Source organism: Schistocerca cancellata, chromosome 8, assembly GCF_023864275.1.
Source record: "Schistocerca cancellata isolate TAMUIC-IGC-003103 chromosome 8, iqSchCanc2.1, whole genome shotgun sequence".
NCBI lineage: Eukaryota > Metazoa > Arthropoda > Insecta > Orthoptera > Acrididae > Schistocerca > Schistocerca cancellata.
In genome coordinates this window covers 169,962,737-169,979,624 of record NC_064633.1, presented here as the reverse complement: position 1 = coordinate 169,979,624, position 16,888 = coordinate 169,962,737, and positions in this window count along the sequence as shown.

The following is a 16,888-nucleotide window of genomic DNA, read 5'->3' as shown; positions in this document are numbered from 1 at the left end:
CATCTGGCGTGTGTTCTTGTATTAGAGTGTAATTCTGGGTTTCTTGCACAATTATAGTATTTCCAATTTTCTTTTATCACGTCAGTATAAATGATATTTAAAAATTCTTGTCTTGTTGAAGAAGAACCGTGCCAGATGTGCGTTGAGTCACACTCCCACACACAGAACAGTTATACTTGTGCTTTGGTTTCGTAGGTTTTATAGTTGCTGGGGACTTAATTAATTAATTGTGTTAACGAAAATTTTCATTTCATTCTTTGTTGTCATTCTATGCAGTCAGATAGCGTAACAATTAGTTGTCAGGGCCAGCCGTTTACGAGGCTTGCGTAATCGGACATACAGCGACAGGAAATTAAAAAAGTATTTGCATTTCATTTTATTAAGCCCCCATGCAAGCTTCCTCATGTCCTCACCATCTGTGACTACGCTGGATCAATGTGCGTCTTCTGAGGTACCACAGACATGGAGAACATTTCCCACTAAACTATCAGACAAATTGATGAAATCCATTTTATATCAATATTCTCCTCGAGTGTGGAGCCGGATCACAACATCATGTTGACACAATATTTCAGAGGTCCAACTGGCCGCCATCTTCAGGTGATAGTGCTGGTACACGATCTCCCCGGCGAGATCGTGTACCAGCACTCTCACCTGAAGATGGCGGCCAGTAGGACCTCTGAAATTCTGTGTCAAGATGACATTGTGATCCGGCTGCACACCCAAGAAGAATATTATCAATTATCACGCCGGAAAAGCCTTCGTAATCACATTTTATGCGGTCTGATACATTACCCTCTGACAGACAAATTTTACGACAGGAAAGAATCAAAGGCGTAAGCGTCTGCCGTGTCAAAGAAGTGAAGAAAGGAACAAGATACTAAACTTGTTAAATCGAAACTTAAGTACAATGCAAATCATTTCTCTGAGACGCTGATGGGATAATTTTCCCGAAAACGAATAATTTCCAGGATGCAGAACTGTGAAACAACCACCACCCTTCGTGCTACATATCTCGACTTACAACACGAAGAAAATTAATGTACGGGATTGATGATATCAGTGATACGTACAAAATACCCTTTAGAAGTTAGAGTACTAGTTCGTGTTAAACAAAAGCCATACACAACGAAACTTCCAACTTCACATAGCAATCAGAAGAATCTAACAAAGAGAATGGTAGAAAAGCAGGATGTAACATGAATGTACGACACAAATCGCACGACATATTCTTCACACATAGACGAAGAAATTACGTTGTAGAAATGTGGACCTACAAACGCTTTGTTCCCATGTTACAAGATATTTTATCCAACTCATTAATCATGGGAAATACACACGAACAGAATGCACCAGCATTCAAAATGAAGCTGTTTCTCACAGGAGGTGTTCAATACGCCCTCTGTGAGTATTGAACCATGCATCAACCAGCCGTCGTAGTGAATTTCGCATAACCTTCCACAATACGGGCAAGGAGATTCTGATCGCCTTAACATGGGGTTCCGTACACAAGAGCTTTCAGACGCCCCTACAAATAAGACTCCACTCAAACAACGTCTAGACAAATTAGTTACGCAATAAAAGCGGTTAATAGTCTCACCTACAGTACTTGCTGAACATTACAAAAAGTAATATATGGTATTGTTTACATACAACTGCGATGTTTAGTTGCGCACTGTAAATAACTATACATTATTTATATGGCCAAGAACTACTGTTGGACGATACATTTAGATAGTGGAGTGGTATGTGCGGAATAATTTACTCTTGTTTGTGTTATGCTGCGATAAGGATGTATAAAAAACGCAATACTGCTGTAGCTGTTTTCTTCGCATGTTTTTCATTCAAAGTATCGTTTTCTATACTAAAATACGAGAACATAAAAAGGCGTTGTAGGATACTACAGACATGTTATGCTGACTCGTGTGCGCTGTGTTCCACGTGTATTTTGTTGTATTCTGGTATCTGGTCAAAAGCAAGCATACAACATGAGGGCCACGCGCTATCGTGGAACACGGATTACTGGGTCGATGGCTTCACCTCCATTATCTCCTCTCTTGCACCAGGCTGAGCTGCCACTGACGGGTAGCCACGCTAGATAATGCTCGCGTCAACAATATACCGGACACTTCCCGCTGGTAACCTCTTCCAGCGGCGGCGTCGAAGCGTTGTCACTGAGTTTGGCATCTATATTACTAAGAGACTGTACCGGAACACGGAACCCATTTTCAGTTGCACGCTGCGTATCTAATGGTTTCCAGGACAACATAAATTTGATTTTCTTTGTTTCAGGTAATGACTGACCTAATTAAAAAAATAGATGCTATCATAAACTACTCATTAACATATCTAACACCTTATTACAAGTTTAACATAATAGACTATTGCAGTTAGAAAGCGAGTTCTGCTCTTCAGAAAGTACGCCTGTCTGCGTGAAAATAACTGGACTTTGTTCATCCATTATCTCAGAATCAGAGCACTTAGCAACGTCCAACAAACATTACACATAATTCTAGACGTTTAAGAAACGTTTTCTCGCTGACACAGATTGATGAAAGGAAAAATACCTCGTCGCCTACTACATTGTCGTTGTTCATGCAGTAAAACTTGAGCAAGAAAGCTGAAGTTTTAATTTATTGCTTCTTTACTACTACTCCTATACGCAACTAATTTTGCAGATAATATTCAAATATGTCACTGAACGTGCCTGTATAATTATATCATTGTACAACAGAGAGTCCAGGAGATATGCGTGAGAAACTACCTTCTGCTTAGAATGAAGCGCTATAAAACTCTAACATCAGGTAACAAAATTTAATTTATTGCTTCTTTACTACCAACTCTCTTCACAACACACGTTGTAGACGGAACCTTCATATATCACTGTGTGTATTTCCATAATTGTGTCATTCTACGATACAGTTCCGGAGACATTACATTGTAATCATTAAGATTCTGCTTAATAGAAACACCATGTGTTTCATAATTAGAGCATTTAGAGACTTTCAACAAACATTAAGGACAGTTTCAAACATTTTGTGCACCTTTTACGCTTACATGTTTGACGTCAAATATTTAACACATTAAGTCTTTTATAAAATAATAATCAGACGTTTGAAGCTGTTTAATACGTGTGAGTTCAGTTCTTTAAAGAATGGAAGTTTTACTCGTGTATACTAATAGCTAATAAGTAGACATATTTGTTGTAGTACAGCGGTAGCAAGGGAATCAGGTGCTGATTGGTGTGAGCATTACCGAACAATCAGTTTAATAAGTCGTGTTTGCGAAAGACTCACTTCAGTTCTATACACAAGAATGGAACGACCGATAGAACCCGACGTGAACGAAGATCATTTTTGGTTCCTCAGAACTGTACGAACAGATGATACACTTCAGACCATATTTATTATGTTAGAAGGCGAGATGAAAACATGCAAACCTACATCTATAAGGTATGTATAGTCATAAAACGCTTTTCAAATTATTGAGTGGGCTATACTTTATGGAATTCTAACAGATAATGAGACAAACGGTAGAAAAAGAAATGTTATGAACAACAGTGCTTTCGTGTTACTGGAAGAACACAAAAGGAAAGAAATGTGTGATACAGTGTTGCATCCTGCCCACTACGCTCATCAATCTGAGCGTAGAGCACAGAGTGCAGTAAATCAGGCAAAATTTGAGAGGCGAATTATTGTTCGGGGAGAAAAAATAACAGACTTTGAGGTCTACAAGTGACATTGTATTCTCACAGAATTAGTGTTCAGGGAGAAGAAATAATAAACTTTCAGATCTACCGTTGACATTGTATTCTCACAGGGGCGGTAAGAAACTAGGATGATTATTTGAACAGAACGGATGGAAACTCGAAATGTGGCTACACGATTAACATCAACAAAGCTACATAGAGGGTAATTCAGTGAATTCGAATTAAATCAGTTGATGCTGACTCCTTCGTGTCAGGAAAATAAACGCTACATGTATGAGACGTGTTTTACTGTCTGGGTGCCGAGTAAATGCCAATGGAAAAGATAAAAAATAACATAAATTTCAGACTGGTAATGGATAGAAAACGTTTCTGACACATAGGAATGTATTAATATTTATCGCTTATTCAGGCGCTAGGAAGTCGTTTCTTACAGTATTACTTTGTAATAAATTTTTAAGTGCAACTGAAACGTTGACGATAAATAAAAAACATAAGAAGAGAACAGAAGTTTTTAGATGAGGTACGGTGAAGGTTAGACGAGTACAACGTACTTCAAAGGGAGAGCTGATGAATGGAGTCAGGAAGTAATGAAATTTATGGCATAGCTTCATTTAAAGAAGAGGCAGAGTTATACGACACATTTTGTGACATCAAGGATAGCTGATCTGGTAATGAAGGGAAGTGCGAAGGGTGAAGACTGTAGAGGGAGCTAGAAGCCTGGCTACAGTAACCACGTTCAAGTGGTTGTGGGTTGCAGTGGCTGCCCACAGAAGAAACCTGAACAGATCGGACTTGTGTCCAGAGCTGCATCAAATCAGTACAGTCTGCAACGCTGGAAACCTCTGTTTTCCCAAAAAACTTACACCTTTTCACTTGGTTATAGGTCACAAATGTTACCAAAGCTCTCAGACATCAAGTTATGCTGCCTGCCAGATAAAGGTAATAAAATAGTAAATTAATGTACATTTATAGTTTCGTTCCCTGTTTCTGTGGTTTTCCATTGGGAATCACGATTTCTGAAGTGGCTGGTTTATACTACCAGTGTTTTTTATGCAGATACCGAAAGTGTAAAGTCATGTGTTTATATTATTATTATTATTATTTCTTTATTGTAATATTTTGTATTCAGTCCATTGTTGTAAGCATAATTTTCTACCCATCATGTCGTGTTGTATAGCGGAATCATCGTCGGCCAATATGGAACAGGAACAGGAAGAGGAACAAGTATCATCTATCAGGAGGCCTGCAATGCCTTAAGACAGTAACCCAGAACTCAAAACGAAATGTAGTATCACGCTGTTAAACGTTTCCACAGCTGTTTATTGAGCATTTGCCCACTCAGTATCTAATCGTGCAGGACAATTTTGTATTGGTCTTCGGGGAAGTAAAAGACACATTCATAGAATACAAAAATTTTATCAATGAAATACTCTTAACATTTTATATACATCCCAAATATTACAAATTGAAACGCACGAAGATAACGGACCTAAATGCAAAAGTCTTTATCCGAATTGAAGGAACTCGAAAACTCGTACCTCTATGTACTCTAACTTTCAACATTGAAAAATAAATTCAAATTGTTGCTAACCGATCCGGCGATATCCCCACACTAAGGTATCAGAGAATGACAGACATATCTGCAGGTCTCGCTAAGAGAGTACTGCTGCTACTTTTCTATCAACCAGGTATGTACTCGTACGTGTGTTGAACAGAACTTAATTAAATATTATATGAATGTGTAATGTCTGTTCTGTTGTGTCTAGGAATCCTGCCTACTCGGTTCGCTAGACAAACAGTTAAACAACACGTATTAGTGAGTTTTATTACACGATGGCTGTGTCGCTAGCAAGGGGCGACATACAATATAGTCAGTCATCTTCAGAATTGACAAATAGACGTCTGTGCTACATATAGATTCCTTATTAAGTGGCTATCGTTGATGCTGCAATCGAAGTAGGGCGCGTCGCTGATGTCCTCTTCACCCAGGGGCCGCTGCTGTTGCGTTGTCGTCTTGGAAGGGAAGTCGATCAGCGTGTGATTAGCTGACCTCTTCTCACAGCCTTATCCTCTCTGGTGTTCCTGACTTGCTTGCCTTCGCTGACTGCACGCCGTAACATTTATTTGAGACATTTGAGAAAGACGAGACTCCATGGATTCATATAACTGATTCACGTAGATGAGCAATGGAACCACCTACTATAGTGCAGACGCAGGAGTACGTTCGATCTCCTGTGGGAATCAAAGTATAGCGAGCACGGAGGAAACGGACAGGGACTGCAGACAGATGGCGCTAGGTGGGAATGTGAGTCGCCCGTCAGGAGTTCCGAGATATTCGCGCAGTTGCGGTAACAATGTGTGCCGGATGGTGCAGCGGTTAATGCACATGCGTAGCAAGCTGAGGATCCCGGTTCGAATACCGGTCCGGTGACCATGGTAATTCGTCGCCCCTGATTACGTGCAATGTTCCGATGGTGCTGACACCAGTAATCTCTTTCCTGCCTCCCCATTCATTTTTTTTTTTTTTTTGTCACCAGTCTACTGACTGGTTTGATGCGGCCCGCCACGAATTCCTTTCCTGTGCTAACCTCTGCATCTCAGAGTAGCACTTGCAACCTACGTCCTCAATTATTTGCTTGACGTATTCCAATCTCTGTTTTCCTCTACAGTTTTTGCCCTCTACCGCTGCCTCTAGTACCATGGAAGTTATTCCCGCATGTCTTAGCAGATGTCCTATCATCCTGTCCCTTCTCCTTACCAGTGTTTTCCACATATTCCTTTCCTCTCCGATTCTGCGTAGAACCTCCTCATTTCTTACCATATCAGTCCACCTAATTTTCAACATTCGTCTATAGCACCACATCTCAAATGCTTCAATTCTCTTCTGTTCCGGTTTTCCCACAGTCCATGTTTCACTACCATATAATGCTGTACTCCAGACGTACATCCTCAGAAATTTCTTCCTCAAATTGAGGCTGGTATTTTATATTGGTAGACTTCTCTTGGCCAGAAATGCCTTTTTGGCCATAGTGAGTCTGCCTTTGATGTCCTCCTTGCTCCGTCTGTCATTGGTTATTTTACTGCCTAGGTAGCAGAATTCCTTAACTTCATTGACTTCGTGACCATCAGTCCTGATGTTTTCGCGCTGTTCTCATTTCTACTACTTCTCATTACCTTCGTCTTACTCCGATTTACTCTCAAACCATACTGTGTACTCATTAGACTGTTCATTCCGTTCAGCAGATCATTTAATTCTTCTTCACTTTCACTCAGGATAGCAATGTCATCAGCGAATCGTATCATTGATATCCTTTCACCTTGTATTTTAATTCCACTCCCGAACTTCTTTTAGTTCCATCATTGCTTCCTCATTGCGAAAGGCTACAGCCTAGTCTGACACCCTTCTTAATACGAGCATTTCCTTCTTGATCGTCCACTCTTATTATTCCCTCTTGATTGTTGTACATATTGTATATGACCCGTCTCTTCCTATAGCTTACCCCTACTTTTTTCAGAATCTCGAACAGCTTGCACCATTTTATATTGTCGAACGCTTTTTCCAGGTCGACAAATCATACGAAAGTGTCTTGATTTTTCTTTAGCCTTGCTTCCATTATTAGCCGTAACGCCAGAATTGCCTCTCCCGTCCCTTTACTTTTCCTAAAGCCAAACTGACCGTCACCTAGCGCATTCTCAATTTTCTTTTCCATTGATGCATGAGCTGTTAAGCTGATTGTGCGATAATTCTCGCACGTGTCAGCTCTTGCCGTCTTCGGAATTGTGTGGATGATGCTTTTCCGAAAGTCAGATGGTATATCGCACGACTCATATATTCTACACACCAACGTGAATAGTCGTTTTGTTGCCACTTCCCCAATGATTTTAGAAATTCAGATGGAATGTTATCTATCCCTTCTGCCTTATTTGACCGTAAGTCCTCCAAAGTTCTTTAAAATTCCGATTCTAATACTGGATCCCCTATCTCTTCTAAATCGACTCCTGTTTCTTCTTCTATCACATCAGACAAATCTTCACCATCATAGAGGCTTTCAAAGTATTCTTTCCACCTATCTGATCTCTCCTCTGCATTTAACAGTGGAACTCCCGTTGCACTTTTCATGTTACCACCGTTGCTTTTCATGTGACCAAAGGTTGTTTTGACTTTCCTGTATGCTGAGTCTGTCCTTCCGACAATCATATCTTTTTCGATGTCTTTACATTTTTCCTGCAGCCATTTCGTCTTAGCATCCCTGCAGTTCCTATTTATTTCATTCCTCAGCGACTTGTGTTTCTGTATTCCTGATTTTCACGGAACATGTTTGTACTTCCTCCTTTCATCAATCAACTTAAGTATTTCTTCTGTTACCCATGGTTTCTTCGCAGCTACCTTCTATGTACCTATGTTTTCCTTCCCAACTTCTGCGATGGCCCTTTTTAGAGATGTCCTTTCCTCCTCAACTGTACTGCCTACTGCGATATTCCTTATTGCTGTATCTATTGCGTTAGAGAACTTCAATCGTATCTCGTCATTCCTTAGTACTTCCGTATCCCATTTCTTTGTGTATTGATTCTTCCTGACTAATGTCTTGAACTTCAGCCCACTCTTCGTCACTACTATATTGTGATCTGAGACTATATCTGATCCTGGGTACGCCTTACAATCCAGTATCTGATTTCGGAATCTCTGTCTGCCAATGATGTAATCTAATTGAAATCTTCCCGTATCTCCCGGCCTTTTCCAAGTATACCTCCACCTCTTGTAATTCTTGAACAGGGTATTCGCTATTACTAGCTGAAACTTGTTGCAGAACTCAATTAGTCTTTCTCCTCTTTCATTCCTAGTCCCAAGCCCATATTCTCCTGTAACCTTTTCTTCTACTGCTTCCCCTACAACTGCAGTCCAGTCGACCATGACTATTAGCTTTTCGTCCCCCTTTACATACTGCATTACCCTTTCAACATCCTCATACACTTTCTCTATCTGTTCAACTTCAGCTTGCGACGTCGGCATGTATACCTGAACTATCGTTGTCGGTGTTGGTCTGCTGTCGATTCGGATTAGAACAACCCGGTCACTGAACAGTTTACAGTAACACAGCCTCTGCCCTACCTTCCTATTAATAACGAATCCTACACCTGTTATACGATTTTCTGCTGCTGTTGATATTACCCGATACTCATCTGACCAGAAATCCTTGTTATCCTGCCACTTCACTACACTGACCGCTACTATATCTAGATTGAGCCTTTGCATTTCCCTTTTCAGATTTTCTAGTTTCCCTACCACGTTCAAGCTACTGGCATTCCACGCCCCGCCTCGTAGAACGTTATCCTTTCGTTGATTAATCAATCTTTTTCTCATGGTAACCTCCCCCTTGGCAGTCCCCTCCCGGAGATCCGAATGGGGGACTATTCCGGAATCTTTTCCCAATGGAGAGATCATCATGGCACTTCTTCAATTACAGGCCACATGTCCTGTGGATACACGTTATGTGTCTTTAATGCAGTGGTTTCCATTGCCTTCTGCATCCTCATGTCGTTGACCATTGCTGGTTCTTCCGCCTTTAGGGGCAATTTCCCTCCCCTAGGACAAGAGAGTGCCCTGAACCTCTAACCGCTCCTCCGCCCTCTTTGACAAGGCCGTTGGCAGAATAAGGCTGACTTCTTATGCCGGAAGTCTTCGGCCGCTGATTATTTATGGCGGGGATTGAACCCGGGACCGAAGACGTTTTGATTATGAATCAAAGACGCTACCCCTAGGCCACGGGGGTTCACCGCTTCAAACACAATTTGTTAAATAAATTTTGAATTCACCGCAGAAAATGTATATCTATCAGCTTCCTTTCTGTTAATCTCACATTCGTGAAGGGTTATAGGTAGATTGCCACCATAGACTGTTCTGTTGGAAAACCAGACACACAATGCCTTTAAGAATTTCCATTGGACGTCACTGCTGACACCTTTCAGAACAAAATTTCTCTGTTCTCCCTCGAACTTCTGTTCGAGCCCGTGTCTGTAAGAAAAAATAACGACTTCGGCTGTGAATACGAGGAAATGGATTCAACTTGCAGCTGACAATGGGACACAGAGCCTTGGGTTGTGTGGATGCAAACAGTACGATTCACGCCTATTATCAATGTAGCAAGCTGATATGATAAATCCCCACACCATTATTTTCATCCGGCTTTCTATAGCGTCAGTATGGATGTACAGAAATGTGCAGTGACCTACGTTATAATCTCTGTAGTGTAATGATAATAATTCATATGTTGTCTGGTAGTGACAACTTTCTTTTTTTAGATGTATCCTGATAGTAACATCATAATGGATGAATGAGCTCAGGCGTAAACACGTGCATTTCCTATGTTTGCGCAATAATAACTTCCGTTGCAGCTCATTTAACATTGTGGTGAATCACATCGATTTATGATTATCGTTTGTTGCTTCGATGTCACAAATCGTAATGATCCCACAACACAAGTTTTATCTATTTCGCGCTAAAATACTAATTTCAAACGTGTTGCTAGAAGCATAAGCATCACACTGTTGATGAGTGATGGGAAAAAGGCGACCAGTGGGAAAAGCGTTTTATTAATACTTTTGGAATAAAATTTTTTCACGATCACGCACAAGGCTACTTGCAATTATAATTAATAATTCTGAAGACTAATGATAAGTTCAACACAATGAAGCGCAGTGCCTATAAAAATATTTGAAAAAATTGCATTGTATCTTTAATTCAGAGATGAACAGGTTAATTTTACGTAGTGAACCGAAATGAAAGTATTATCGACTGCGAAAATATTTTGTTGACACCAACCTACATATGTAGGAATGATCAACAAAATAAAATAAGAGAAATCAGAGGTCGAACAGAAGGGTTTAGGTGTTCGTTTTTCCCGCGCGCTGTTCGGGTGTGGAGTGGTAGGGAGATAGTATGATTATGGTTCGATGAACCCTATGCCAAGCACTTAAATGTGAATTGCAGAGTAATCATGTAGATGTAGATGTAGATGAAGATGTAGATTTTTTGAATAATTCTGCGCACAATGCAGTTTTCTTCCGATTGCTGCATGAAGATGTGACGAACATTTATTTTTCATTTAGCACTCGGTGTTCTGCTGTTTCGTGGGAGGAACTTGTGGGGGCGGAGCTTCTTTAATGAAGTCCGCTGAGAATTCTTAGGCCACATTTATGATTTTTGTGATGGAAAATTAGTATGCACTGGGGATTTTTTCATTTAGGCTCCTAACGGCGGTGGTCCGCACGAGTGAAATTATGAACTTCAGCGCTCGGGAGTGGAGACATCTTTAATGACATTTAATTAAATTCAAAACCTCTATTTACGGAATGGACCCTTCATAATGGTTAAATATGATCAAGAAACGAAAGCATTTATTCCGAAACGTGATGTTTGAATATCTACAGAAGTAGTTAATTCATGACACTAGACTTGCGTAGGAGTACAAAGGTCTATTTATCAGGAGGTAATCAGTTTTCTTGGCACTCCTGTGCTTGAGTGATCCGTATTCTTTGGCTATCAGAAATTATGTTATTGAGTAGAGCTCGGACGAGCAACGCAGTCGTATACCGTGAATGACAGAGTGCTGTGTCGTCGGTAACTGAGGAACTTTGATGGCGGACATACCGTATAGAGAACAAGTATCGTCTGAGATTCTTCCTGACTGATGAAAGAGAATGACTCTGAGATGACTTCATAGAGAAACGATATATTTGGAAAAAGGTAACTCGAAAATCTTTTTTAATTACTAGAAGCCCTTACTGTGACGTATTATAATATAACGACAGCATAGTGTTGCATATCTACTTTTTAATATCTAGAGAACATTATCGACCATGTAATAAGAATTCTAATTGTCTTCACCCTCGACTTTCAGTTACAAGTGTTTCATTAGTAAGAGGAGAGTAAATATTCCGTAATATTATTTGTATAATTTTCATACTTTATGAAAATTCAAAGTATGGTTATAATTTTTCTTAGAACGAATTTCTTCTGTTTCCTTAATAGGATTTAATTTAAATGCAAAATACCCACTTTATTTGTTGAAAAATATTTTACCGAAGCTAATCCTCACTGCTAAATGCAGAGCAAATCTCTTAAAATTGCAGTATCATCACTCCACTGTTGCGAAGACAGTGAACTGCATTTTTGAAAGATAGTTAAAGTCGAATTTACACATTACAAAATAAGGTAAGGAAAGGCAGTTTGCTGTTCAGTGATTTATTTCAGGTATATGCAGTTGAATACTTCATAGTTTTGCATTGTTTGGACACTATAGAGCCGAATTACCCACTGCAAAGGTAAAAATCTATTATAGGGCCTAAGCCAACTCTTCGAGCCAAAATCAGAAACGTTGTTCATGTCTAAATATTTATACAGATTTAGTAGATGTGTTTTTCTGACACGGCCTAATTTAGATTGGTAACGGTTAGACATTGAGTGTGATTGTTTCATGACAAAACCTTTCTGAGTACTATTCATAAGCTTTCCTAATATTCAATCTCATTTACAGAGAGTCACATGCAGTTTAGATTAATCGCTAACATACATATTACAAGTAATTTACACAGTCAATGTTCTTATTCAAAAGAGTGGTTAAGGTGGTTCCAGATCAGGATACAAGGTGATAGCGTAATCTGAATTTAAAGCACACGTTTTCAGATTCTTAGCGAGAAGTTTTGTGACACACTGCTTGCAATTAATAAGCAAAAGGTTATTAAAGGTTTCGAATTTTAGAAATCGCAGGGTGGCATCAAAACACAGCATTAGTATGCAAGAACGGAACACACCGTTAAGAAACTGGTTTTCCCTAGGTGTCAGGGCTCATAAATGTGAGTTGATATGTGCACTACGAGCGACTTATGACTTCTTAGATTGAACAGAGACAGGAGTCGTAGATAATGAAAGATTACTTCTTCCAAAAATTATCACCCTTTCAAAGTGATCTGGATTCACAAATAATTTCTTCTCCATTATCTAGGTTTCCATGGTCATTATAATTAATTATAATTATCAGACTATAAAGTAGTAGCTAAGTAATTTATAATGTTCGACAAATACGGGGATCAGCTGCATTGCTTTAGGCCTTACATGGACTGACGTTAATTATTAAACAGATATTATTCCATTAAATATGAGTTTATATCAGGACGACCTTCGATGTAGGGAACATAGGCTTGTCGCGTGCTAGCTGTGAATGAAACACCAATGATGAGTTCCACCGAAAACTTGAGTTTTTACCCCAACTCTTATTCCACCGCCACGCCATTGAATTACGGAAATGCTTTTGAGTTCTTTTGTCCCATATCTATCATTAATCAGACGTCATTCTCCTTAGCGGCTATTGACTAATCAGCACAACGCTGGGTTTCGGGTGCGAAATACTCTCGCGACCACCGCCAGAAACAAGGCACTCTTAACACAGTGCTGTGTGGGTGACAGGTTACGCCACATGTTGCTTCGCAGGCCCTCGCCAAACCCTTTGTTGGCCGAGCCGGATAAATTCTATCCAGCATTGCACACATACTACGAAACTAAGTAATGGTCGCAAATCCAGCACTGAACTGCAACACAGGGCTAAAACAGTCACATCATCTATATCACGATTAAATGCATGTAGCAGTTTGTCCCAGAAGACCCCCATATGTGAATACTATATTGGAAAACAACAGCTGTAATCAATCACGAAATCATCTGCAACTGGTATGTAGTAACTGTTTCAGAAACAAGGCATGATAACAGTCTGAAGCTAAACATAGGAAGGACACAAACACAGAAACACCACTGGAGCAAATGGAACTGGTTTTGTTCTAAAGTCCCTAAGAAAAGTGTCATAAAGACCACAGAGTAAGAGAATATGAAACCAAATTTGTACATGATGTTCTTTTATGGATGACAAATGAAGATACATTACGAGGGGTGATAGACGTTTCCCCTGCCACCTTCTACCCTGCCCACACCTGTACACATAACTCTGAACAGCACAGTATGTTCATGAATTGCTGCCAGGCTATACGACGTGATGGTCTGGATTTCACGGCCGACGTTCTAACGTAACTCATTAATGGTGCGTGGTCTGTTGATGTAGACATTATTCCTGTACACATTATCATTGAAGTAATCCCATAAAAAAATGTCAGGGGGGTCGAGTCATGCGACCTTGGGCGCAGTAACCCTTCGGAAGTCACTCTGTCTGGGGAAAGTGCATCCATCTCAGCTATACTTGTTTCAGACGTGTGGTACGTTGCTGGTAGTCATCTATCTGGCTCACAAATTAATGAAACAATAGCTGGTAGACTTTAGTGATAGCAGTAACGATACGCCACTGTGAGAATGCACAAACACGGCCACCTTCTGTGAATTATTGGGTTCCTCATCGGCTTCGTTATGGTTGCACTATTCCATAATCGTGCTTTTTGTGAGGCCACGTATTCTGACAACTGAAACCGCGTTTAATGCACCAATTGTTCTGCAACATTAAAGGCATTACGTTGCACGTTGATCATGATCAGTCTGTGTCAACTGACGACTAACCGTAAACTAATAGGGCTACAGTCTTCCTTACTAAGCAGCTCGGTAATACCTGCTATGCAGTAGTACTGCCTGTTGAGATAAATGAGAAAGAGACTTTGTGGGTGACGCCAGCAATAGTGTCTTCAACTCACCCACATTTTCTTCTCCCTTTCTCTGCATCTTCATCAGCAAGGCCTGTATGCAGTGTTCAGATGGTTTGCGCTGACCACCAGTATATTATAAAAATTGTCTGTGCAATGTCTTAAACCATTGGTTCCCAACCTATCTGAGACAATTAGACGTGAGTACATCAGACATTAAGTAATACCACTCAGCCTCCTCAATCCCAGACATCAGGATTACTTATACACTCCTGGAAATTGAAATAAGAACACCGTGAATTCATTGTCCCAGGAAGGGGAAACTTTATTGACACATTCCTGGGGTCAGATACATCACATGATCACACTGACAGAACCACAGGCACATAGACACAGGCAACAGAGCATGCACAATGTTGGCAATAGTACAGTGTATATCCACCTTTCGCAGCAATGCAGGCTGCTATTCTCCCATGGAGACAATCGTAGAGATGCTGGATGTAGTCCTGTGGAACGGCTTGCCATGCCATTTCCACCTGGCGCCTCAGTTGGACCAGCGTTCGTGCTGGACGTGCAGACCGCGTGAGACGACGCTTCATCCAGTCCCAAACATGCTCAATGGGGGACAGATCTGGAGATCTTGCTGGCCAGGGTAGTTGACTTACACCTTCTAGAGCACGTTGGGTGGCACGGGATACATGCGGACGTGCATTGTCCTGTTGGAACAGCAAGTTCCCTTGCCGGTCTAGGAATGGTAGAACGATGGGTTCGATGACGGTTTGGATGTACCGTGCACTATTCAGTGTCCCCTCGACGATCACCAGTGGTGTACGGCCAGTGTAGGAGATCGCTCCCCACACCATGATGCCGGGTGTTGGCCCTGTGTGCCTCGGTCGTATGCAGTCCTGATTGTGGCGCTCACCTCCACGGCGCCAAACACGCATACGTCCATCATTGGCACCAAGGCAGAAGCGACTCTCATCGCTGAAGACGACACGTCTCCATTCGTCCCTCCATTCACGCCTGTCGCGACACCACTGGAGGCGGGCTGCACGATGTTGGGCCGTGAGCGGAAGACGGCCTAACGGTGTACGGGACCGTAGCCCAGCTTCATGGAGACGGTTGCGAATGGTCCTCGCCGATACCCCAGAAGCAACAGTGTCCCTAATTTGCTGGGAAGTGGCGGTGCGGTCCCCTACGGCACTGCGTAGGATCCTACGGTCTTGGCGTGCATCCGTGCGTCGCTGCGGTCCGGTCCCAGGTCGACGGGCACGTGCACCTTCCGCCGACCACTGGCGACAACATCGATGTACTGTGGAGACCTAACGCCCCATGTGTTGTGCAATTCGGCGGTACGTCCACCCGGCCTCCCGCATGCCCACTATACGCCCTCGCTCAAAGTTCGTCAACTGCACATACGGTTCACGTCCACGCTGTCGCGGCATGCTACCAGTGTTAAAGACTGCGATGGAGCTCCGTATGCCACGGCAAACTGGCTGACACTGACGGCGGCGGTGCACAAATGCTGCGCAGCTAGCGCCATTCGACAGCCAACACCGCGGTTCCTGGTGTGTCCGCTGTGCCGTGCGTGTGATCATTGCTTGTACAGCCCTCTCGCAGTGTCCGGAGCAAGTATGGTGGGTCTGACACACCGGTGTCAATGTGTTCTTTTTTCCATTTCCAGGAGCGTAATTTAGAAAGAAAAAGAATTATCTTTTGACACTTTTATTTTCAATATGACAAAAGTACGTGATAGTCAGTTTCTGAAGGCGTTTTATGAAGCAACGAACTAATTAGACAGTGACACAAGTGGTACAGAGTACTTCTAGCAACAATTTTTTATAGAATGATAAAGCGATTCCCAGTGCATTGTGAGTGGTACCTATATTTCCCTCTCAGAAAAGTAACCACATTGAAGGTAGACACTTGTTACAAGACATGATGCCTCCACAACATTTCTCTCCCTAATGACACTTGTTTCACACAGTTTCTGCACCCCATTTAAAATCAACCAAATATGCTGAGTATTTGTAAATCAACTGACTGCTGGGCTGCCCATTCTGAAATGGTAGAAACTGAAATACTTCAAACTTGCCGTGCCTTGTTCCTGACTGTTGCCACTAATAATAAACTCATGAAAATAACAATAATAATAATACGTAGAACCAACGGCAACGTAGTTACCGTTATATAGTTAGTAATGGGTTGAACGGTCGGTTACTTTTTTTAATGTTGCGAAGTTAATAACGAAGCAGTTTTATTTCTATTGCAGGAATATTCCATGAGATATTGAAGTATATATGAGGTACATGTCACAATTAAGTATCATAGGTACAAGGTACGGTGTGCCAAGTACGTGTGCATGACCTCTGGGAGGAAGATGATCGTCTTGACGCCAATGTCGCTAGTAATTCCCAAAACAACCTTACTAAATTACTGTATCATGCCGACCTTTCGACCAATCAGCTTCCACGGCAGAATGCAGGCACATCAAGCTGCCGATTCTGGCCAACATTCATATTCCAACACGTTTTAAGAAATATT